The sequence below is a fragment of the Meles meles genome, chromosome 8 (genome assembly GCF_922984935.1).
Source record: "Meles meles chromosome 8, mMelMel3.1 paternal haplotype, whole genome shotgun sequence".
NCBI classification, from domain to species: Eukaryota; Metazoa; Chordata; class Mammalia; order Carnivora; family Mustelidae; genus Meles; species Meles meles.
Window position 1 is genome coordinate 112,370 of NC_060073.1, and position 9,120 is coordinate 121,489.

A 9,120-nucleotide genomic window follows, 5' to 3' on the forward strand; every position below is an offset into this window, starting at 1 on the left:
CCTGTCTGGGCCTGCAGCCTGCTGGCCCACCCTGCACACTTTGGACTAACCAGGTCTCCACAGTCACATGAGGAATTCCTTAGAGGAACCCCCGACCCCCTCCCCATCTCTAGCCCTACACACACGTCCTGCTGGTCCTGATTCTCTGGTAGAACCCTGACAAATACAGTCACCAAAGTCCAGAAGAGAAGCCCTTTGGCTGCTTTGGCGTTTTGCCTTCAGCAATGAAAACAAAACTTTATTACACTTTCTTTTCTTAAATATATACTGTATTAAATGATGCCTAATGTAACCCAGACCTGCCATTGCTCATAACAGCAGGAACACATCACACCATTGTTACCTGGTACATCCGTTCCTCTCACTGTGTAACCAGCTGACACAGACCCAGCAGCTCAGAACAGCGTGCGCGTAACCTCAGTGTTTCCAGGGTCAGCAGTCCAGGTGTGCGTTGCTGGTCCTTTGCCCGGGTCTCACTCGCCGACATCAGGGGTCACGGGGCTACGGGGCCCACCTGCGGCTCAGGGTCCTCCTCCAAGGGCACTGCTTGTTGGCAGAATTCAGAGCCTTGAGGGGGTAGGGCTGAAGCCGTGAGCTCTGGCTGGCTGTCGGCGGGGGACTGTCCTCCGCTCCTGGAGGCCACTCTCAGACCCTTACCACAGGGCTCCCTCAGTAAGGAGTTCACAAAATGCTGTTTGCTACTTCAAGGCCAGCAAGAGAATCTTTCTTGTTTCAGATCTTTCTGGCATTTAAAAAAATGTTTTTTTAAGAACAGTTTTAGATTTACAGAAAAATTCTGAAGATAGCACAGAACTCCCCTACAACCCACATCAAATTCCCTATTACTAACATCTTACATGATGGTTAATCTGTATGTCAGCTTGAATGGGCAATACAGTGCCCAGACTTTAACTCAAACAGTTTTCCTGGGGTGTATGTGAGGGTATTTCATTACCTGATACACTGTACCTGATACGTGTACCACGATACACTGACATGTGTATCAGCCGACTGAATGAAAGAGACGACCCTCCTCAGTGTGGGTGGGCCTCGTCCAATCAGTTGAAGGGCTGATTTTGCTGGGGTTTGTTTTTAAAGTTGTCCCTTCCCTAAGCAAGAAGGAACTCCTCCTGCCTGTTTCATGTGGGACATGGGTCTTTTCCTGCCTACAGACACATACCGAAACGTTTAGCTCTTTCAGGGTTTTAAGCCCCTGCTCTCACACTGGAACCTCCCCATCAGGTCTCCCCGGGCTCCAGCTGTCAACTGATGATGTTAGGCCTTCTCAGTCTCCACAGTCATGTGAGCCAATTTCTTTTCTTTTTTAATTCCATTTTTTATTTGAGAGGGAGACAGGAGAGAGAGCATGAGCATGGAGAAGGTCAGAGGGAGAAGCAGACTCCCCGTGGAGCAGGGAGCCCGATGCAGGACTCGATCCCGGGACTCCAGGATCATGACCTGAGCCGAAGGCAGTTGCTTAACCAACCGAGCCTCCCAGGCCCCCGTGAGCCAGTTTCTTATAATAAATCTATGTCTACATCTATAACCATCTATAACCTGTTAATTAGTCAGGAGAACCCTGACTAATATAATTCGTGCAGTACATTTGCCGCAGTTAATGAGCCAATACTGATGCATCGTTACTGACTGAAGCCCACACCTTTTTCAGGTTTCCTCAGTTTCCTCTAATGTCCTTTTCCTACTCCAGGACCTCACCCAGGACCCCACAGGACATTCGGTCCTCATGTCTCCCGGGGCCCCTCTGGGCTGTGACAGCTGCTCAGACTTTCTGTTTGTGATGACCTTCACAGTCTGAAGGAGGACCAGTTGGGTGTATTGTAGGGTGTCACCGTCTTGGCATCTGCTCTTCTCACGACTACGCTGGGGTTGTGGCTTTGAGGGGATGGGCCCAGAGGCCAAGAGCCGCTGTCACCGTGTCATGTCGGGTACACGTGACCGACAGGACCTGCCACCGTGATGCTGACCTGGACTGCCGGCTGCAGGGGGCTCGTCAGGTGTCTCTGCTGTGCCGTTGCTCGCGGTCCCCCCTTCCGCCCCGCGCTCTCTGGGTGGAGGTCCCCGGCGCAGCCCACACTCAGAGTGTGTGGTTGTGTGCCACCCCTCGAGAGCGGCTTCTCTGCGTCAATTACCAGGAATTCTTTTGCGTAGGGTATTTGTCTCCCAGTTACTATTAATTACTATTTTTATCCACTTGTTATTTATTCAATTATTTATATGAGCATGAGCTTGTGGAATTTGCTTTATATGTTGGGTTATATTTATTCAACACTACTTTATTTTGTTGCTCAAGTTTTTCCCGATTTGGCCTCGAGAGCTCTTTCTTTCTTTTTTTTTTTTAAGATTTTATTTATTTATTTGACAGAGAGATCACAAGTAGGTAGAGAGGCAGGCAGAGAGAGGAGGAAGCAGACTCCCCGCTGGGCAGAGAACCCGATGTGGGACTTGATCCCAGGACCCTGAGATCATGACCTGAGCCGAAGGCAGAGGCTTCACCCACTGAGCCACCCAGGCGCCCCCTCCTTTTTTTTAAAGATTTTATTCGAGAGCTTTCTTTTGGCTCCTGTGTCCCATTCGCATACATAGCTTCATGATCGTGGGGTTTGTTTGTTTCTTTAATTTGTTTGTTTTGAACACTGCCTTACTTGCTGGCAAGATAAAATGCCCCAGGCTCATCTAGCATATTTTCTGCCCCAGTCCAAAAATCAGCCAAGGAGTCTGGTCCCTTTTATTGGCGAGTAGCACGAGAAACCGAGATCTGGGAGTAGGAGGAGGCATGACTTCAGACTCTCGTCAAAAATTCGTAGAACTTCACAGCGCAGAGTCAACATTAATGTGTGCAAAATTCAGCATATCGTGGGGGCCCGGGACTCCCAGGGTGGGAGTCCTCCCCTTGCACACACGTGGAGCATTCTCGCCGGAGGGAGTGGGGAAGATGCTGACCCAGTCACTGGGGAAATGAGGGGGGTCTGTACAGACAAAGGCCAAGAAACTGAACAGTGCGGCACTCTAGCTTATAAGGCAGAGGACACGAGGGGTTAATGCAGCCGAATGCCTTCCCGGACACGTGGCTGGACCCCATTTCCCACCCTTTCCTGCTGTGAGGGTTGACCGCACGATGCTGAGTGGAAGTGATGCGCGTGATCCCTGTGTGACCATAAACGTTCTCACGCATCAGGCTGTTTCCTAGAGCAATCTTTACAGGAGCAGGAAAACGGGAATGATCCAATTTGCCTTGGTAGCGCACGGTTATAAATGACTGGTGGTTCATCTCTGCAATGACGGAGGTAAAAAGAACGAGACACATTGGATACAGCCACGTGGACAGATGTCCACAATGTACTGCCATTACGTGCACAAAGCAAGTTAAGAAGCAGCATATAATACCCCACAAGGGACAGGGACAGACCAGCGAGACTGCCACACGGTGCCCGTCACACGCCGCACTGAGTAGGAGAGCAGCCTCAGCAAACCGTGTGCCGTGGCAAGAGTTGGCAATTCCCTGTGAGAAAATTCAGCTCACATCTTGTTTTGGGATCTCTTATGAGTAAAGAATAGGTTTGGGTTTTTTTTTTTCTTTTTCTTTTTCTTTTTTTTTTTTACATTTTTTAAATGGTTGTGTGAAAAATACACTTAAAAATGAAGAATAATGAAAACACAGCATATGAAAGCTTACGAGATGCAGCTAAATTCATGCCTTAAGGGAAACCTATGGTTTTAAATGTAGACATGCGAAAGAAGAAAAACTGAAAACCAACGACCTCAGAACTCCTCTCGAGAATTTAGGTAGAAAAACAATAAACTAAACTCCAAGAAAGTAAAAAGAATAAGGAAATAAATAAAAGTAGAAAATAAATGCATAAGAGAGGATTAACGAAGCCAATACGTGAAAAATCAATTAATTGAGATACTCCAGGTACAACTATCCAGGAAAAAACAGAGAAGATACAAATAGCCCATTTCGACAATGAGAATGGATGAACATAGAAGCAAAAACCCTCGGCAAAATATTACCAACCAAATCCAACAACAGTACATTCACAGGGTCGTGCACCACAATCAAGTGGGATTTATTCGAGGGATGCCATGGTGGTTCTACAACCACAGATCCACCGGTGGGGTGCCGCACAGAAACAAAATGAAGGGTAAAAAGGAAAGGACCCTCTCGACAGATGCAGAAAAGGCACTCGACAAGAGTTAACATCCATTTGTGATACAAATGCTCCACACAGTGAGTAGCAAGGAAACACACCCTTACCTAAGAAAGGCCATATCTGACAATCCCAGAGCTAACATCATCCTCAACAGTGAGGGCTTTTCCTCTAAGATCAGGAACAAGGCCAGGATGCCCACTCTTGCTGCTTTTATCCAACACAGTATTGGAAGTCCCAGCCACTACAGTCAGGCAAGAAAACGAGATAAAAAGCATCCAAATCAAAAAGGAAGAAGCACAACTGTCACTATTTGCAAATGACATGATATTTTAATAGAAAACCCCCAGACTCCACCACACAGCTGTTAGAACTAGTAAGTGAATCAGTGAAGATGCAAGACACAAAACGCACAAAAAATCTGTTGTGCACATTGGGGAAGGTGTGTGCTATCGTGAGTGCTGTGAAGTGTGTAAACCTGGCGATTCACAGACCTCTACCCCTGGGGATAAAAATACATTATATGTTTATAAAAAAAAAAATTGGAAGGGGAGGAGAACCATAAGAGACTACGGACTCTGAAAAACAACCAAAGGGTTTTGAAGGGGCGGGGGTGGGAGGTTGGGGGAACAGGTGGTGGGTAACAGGGAGGGCACGTATTGCATGGAGCACTGGGTGTGGTGCAAAAACAATGAATACTGTTACGATGAAAAAATAAATAAATTTAAATACTAAAGGAAAAAAAAAATCTGTCGTGCTTATACACACCAGTAACGAACTATCAGAAAGACAAACTAAAACAATTCTATTTGCAACTGCATGAAAAAGAATAAAATACCTAGGAATAAAATTAACCGAGGAAGAGACAGACTTGTACCCTGATAACGCTAAGACACGGATGAAGGAAAGTGAAGAAGACACAAATAAATGGAAAGGCATTCTGTGTTCATGTCCTGGACTGTTAAATCGTCCACACACCCAAAGCGGTCTACAGGTTCAGTGCAGTCTCTTTTAAAATTCCAACGGCACTTTTCACACAAATAGCACAAATAATCCTAAAATTTGTCTGGAACCACAGAAGACCTTGAACAGTCAAAGCAATCTGCACAAAGAAAAACGAAGCTGGAGGCACCCTGCTACCTAATTCCAAACCACATCACAGAGCTGTAAGAACCCAAACAGGATGGGTTTTTTAAAAGATTTTATTTATTTATTTGTCAGAGAGAGCGAGCACAGGCAGACAGAATGGCAGGCAGAGAGAGGAGGAAGCAGGCTCCCTGCCGAACAAGGAGCCCGATGCGGGACTCGATCCCAGGACGCCGGGATCATAACCTGAGCCAAAGGCAGCTGCTTAACCCACTGAGCCGCCCAGGCGCCCCAAACAGGATGGTTTTTCATAAAACAGAGCTCAGTGGAACAGAACAGAACAAACCCACACACCTGTGGCCAGTTTCTCAGCGACAGAAGAGCCAGCGGCTCACGGTGGGAAAGGACAGTCTCTTCCACGGTGCCGGGCCACTTTCTCACACAAAAACCAACTTAAAATGGACTAAAGTCATGAATGCAGGACCCAAAACCATAGAAGTCCTGGGAGAAAACAGGTGGCAAGCTCCTTGGCCCAGGTTGTGGCAATGAATGCTGGATTTGGTAAAAAGCCAAGACGACGGAAGCGAAGCTAAACGTGTAGGACCGCACCAAACTAGGAGGCTTCTGCGCGGCCGGGAAGCCACCAAGAAAATGAAAAGGAAACCTACCGAAAGGGAGCAAATAGTTGCACATCATACACGTAATAAGGAGTTAATATTTTAAATGTATCAATAAGCAGGGTTACCTGGGTGACTCAGTCAGCTGAGCGTCCGGCTCTTGGCTTCAGCTCACGTGATGATCTCCAGCCTCGGACTCGGAGCCCCGAGTTGGGCTCCCCGCTCAGCGTGGAGTCGACTTCCTCTCTTGCTCTCCCTCTGCCCCTCCCCACCCACCTTGTGTGCTCCCTCTTTCTCTGAAATACATAAATAACTCACACGACTCAAAAGCAAAAAGCCAAACAGTCTGGTTAAGAGATGTCCAGAGGATCTGAACAGACATTATTCCCAAAAGACATCCAGATGGCCATCGGTACCCGAAAAGATGCTCGACGAGACTCATCGGCAGGGAAATGCCGGTCCAAACTGCAATGAGACATCACCCCGCACCTGTCAGAATGGCCGCTACCAGAAAGACAGGACATAACCGCTGGTGAAGACGTAGAGAAGAGAAAACCTTGTGCACTGCTGGTGGGCGTGTCGACTGATGCAGCCACTGTGAAAACGGCACGAAGTTTCCTCGGAAACTTAAAGACAGAGCGACCTGCTGACCCAGTAATTCTGCTACTGGGTACTGACCCAGAGGAAACGAAAACGCTAACTTGGAAAGATGCCTGCACCCCATGCACAACCCCTCCCCCCTCCCCCCCCTTGCCTCCTCCCCTCCCCCACACCCCCCCTCCTCGCAGCGCTACTCACAAGGTTAAGTGTACGTGTTAACTGACCAGTGAGGATGAACGGGTACAGAGGAAGTGGCAAATACACACAAGGGACAAAAAAGAAGAAAATCTTACCATTTGCAACAACGTGGATGGACCTTGAGGGCATTATGCAAAGTAAAATAAATCAGACGGAGGAAGAAAATGCCATCAGTCTCACTCCTACGTGGGATCTAAACAGGCAGACCAAACCAGGCTCGCAGAGAACAGGTTGGTGGTGGCCACAGATGGGGTTGGGGGTGGACGAATGGGTGAAGGAGGTCGCAGGGCACAAATCCCCAGTGATAAAAGAAGTCAGTCATGGGGATCTAATGTGCAGCATCACAGTGACAGTGACAGTTATTTTGTGACCATAGTTGTGCACTGTGTACTTGGAAGTTTCTAAGAGAGTAGATCTTAAAATTCTTTACACAAGAAAAAAACTGTAACTATGTGTAGAGATGGACATTAACTAGATTTATGGTGATGATCATTTTGCAATATTTACAAATAACAAATCATTATGTTGTACACTGGAAACTACTGTACTGTTTTAAGTCAATTATAACTTTAAAAAAATGACCCAGTGTTTCCGTAGCCCCATCCCATCCCTACAATCCGCTTAACTGCATCATTCTTTTTTTTTTTAAAGATTTTATTTATTTATTTGACAGACAGAGATCACAAGTAGGCAGACAGGCAGGCGGAGAGAGAGGGGAAACAGGCTCCGCATCGAGCAGAGAGCCCGATGCGGGGCTCGATCCCAGGACCCTGGGACCATGACCCGAGACGAAGGCAGAGGCTTTAACCCACTGAGCCACCCAGGCGCCCCGTTAACTGCATCATTCTACCTATCGCCCGGATTTGGGCATGAAAAACCAAACAAACAAGCCACAACAATTATAACAAATCACAAACATATCCACTACTTAAATCCTGCCCCATCCACAGGATAAAGGGGGGAAGGAATGGTGTCTCCCACTTCTCCCTCATTTTACTAACCCACATTTGTGGTCTCTTTCTCTTCTACTTCAAGTCCTCTTTCTTGATTTTACCTGTATGAAAAATGGGACCAGGATGAAACGGACTCTCGCCCTTGGGACCTCAGTCCCCACCTGCAAGGGAAGAATTGGGGAGAAGAGGGTTATCGTCCCCACCTGCAAAAGGAGGGGTGAGGGGAGAAGAGGGTTATCCTACGTCCCCACCTCGAGGGGGGAGGGGTGGGAAGAAGAGGTTATTCCAGAGACATTGAGCTTCTCCCTTTTCATCTCTTGTAAACCTTCATTCCCCGTTACAGTCCCCAGGTTTTTTAAAAGATTTTATTCATATTTGAGGGGAGGGGCAGATGGAGAGACTCTCCAAGCAGCCTCCCCTCTGAGCACAGAGTCCATACGGAGCTTGATCTAAGGGCCCTGAGATCAGGACCTCAGCTGAAACCAAGAGTTGGACACTTAACTGACACTCAGGTGCCCCAGTCCCCAATTTTAATAAAAAGAATGAAAAGGAGGTATTACTATAGAGCTTATAAATAATAAGAAATTAGTAAGAGAATATGATGGACTTCATGTAATAAAATGAAAATATAGATGAAATTCAACAAAGTCCCAGAAATAAATGCAAGTTTAAAAAAAATTATTTTGTTGTGGGGTGCCTGGGTGGCTCAGTGGGTTAAATAAAGCCTCTGCTTTCAGCTCAGGTCATGGTCTCAGGGTCCTGGGATGGAGCCCCGTATCGAGCTCTCTGCTCAGCAGGGAGCCTGCTTCCTCCTCTCTCTCAGCCTACTTGTGATCTCTGTCTGTCAAATAAATAAATAAAATCTTTAAAAAAAAATAAAAAATAAAAGAAAAAGTACAGGCAAATCTCTCTTATGAACATAGGAAAATTCTCCAGAAAATCAGATCAAATCCATCAATATATAAAAAGAATATGACCTTATGACTAAATTGGGTTTAGAGGCTTGTTTACCTTTTTTTTAAATTAAGCAACACAATTCTTTACATTAACAGAAAAAGGAGCAAACATTGTTACCTAAACTGATAAGAAAGCATGTGATAAAAATCAATATCCATTCACTATTTTGTTAAGTAGCAACCTAGGCATAGAAAGAATTTCCTTAGTGTTATCTTTCTTTTTTTTTTTAAGATTTTATTTATTTATTTATTTGACAGACAGAGATCACAAGTAGGCAGAGAGGCAGGCAGAGAGAGAGGAGGAAGCAGGCTCCCTGCCGAGCAGAGAGCCGGATGCGGGGCTTGATCCCAGAACCCTGGGACCATGACCTGAACCGAAGGCAGAGGCTTTACCCACTGAGCCACCCAGGCACCCTGGTGTTATCTTTCTTTTAAAAAGAGAGTGTGTTAACTAACTAAAATATAAATAAAAAAAAATAAAGAAAAAGACTGGCCCCAATGTGGGGTGTTCAATTGGGCGGGGGCCTGGCAGCATGGCTGT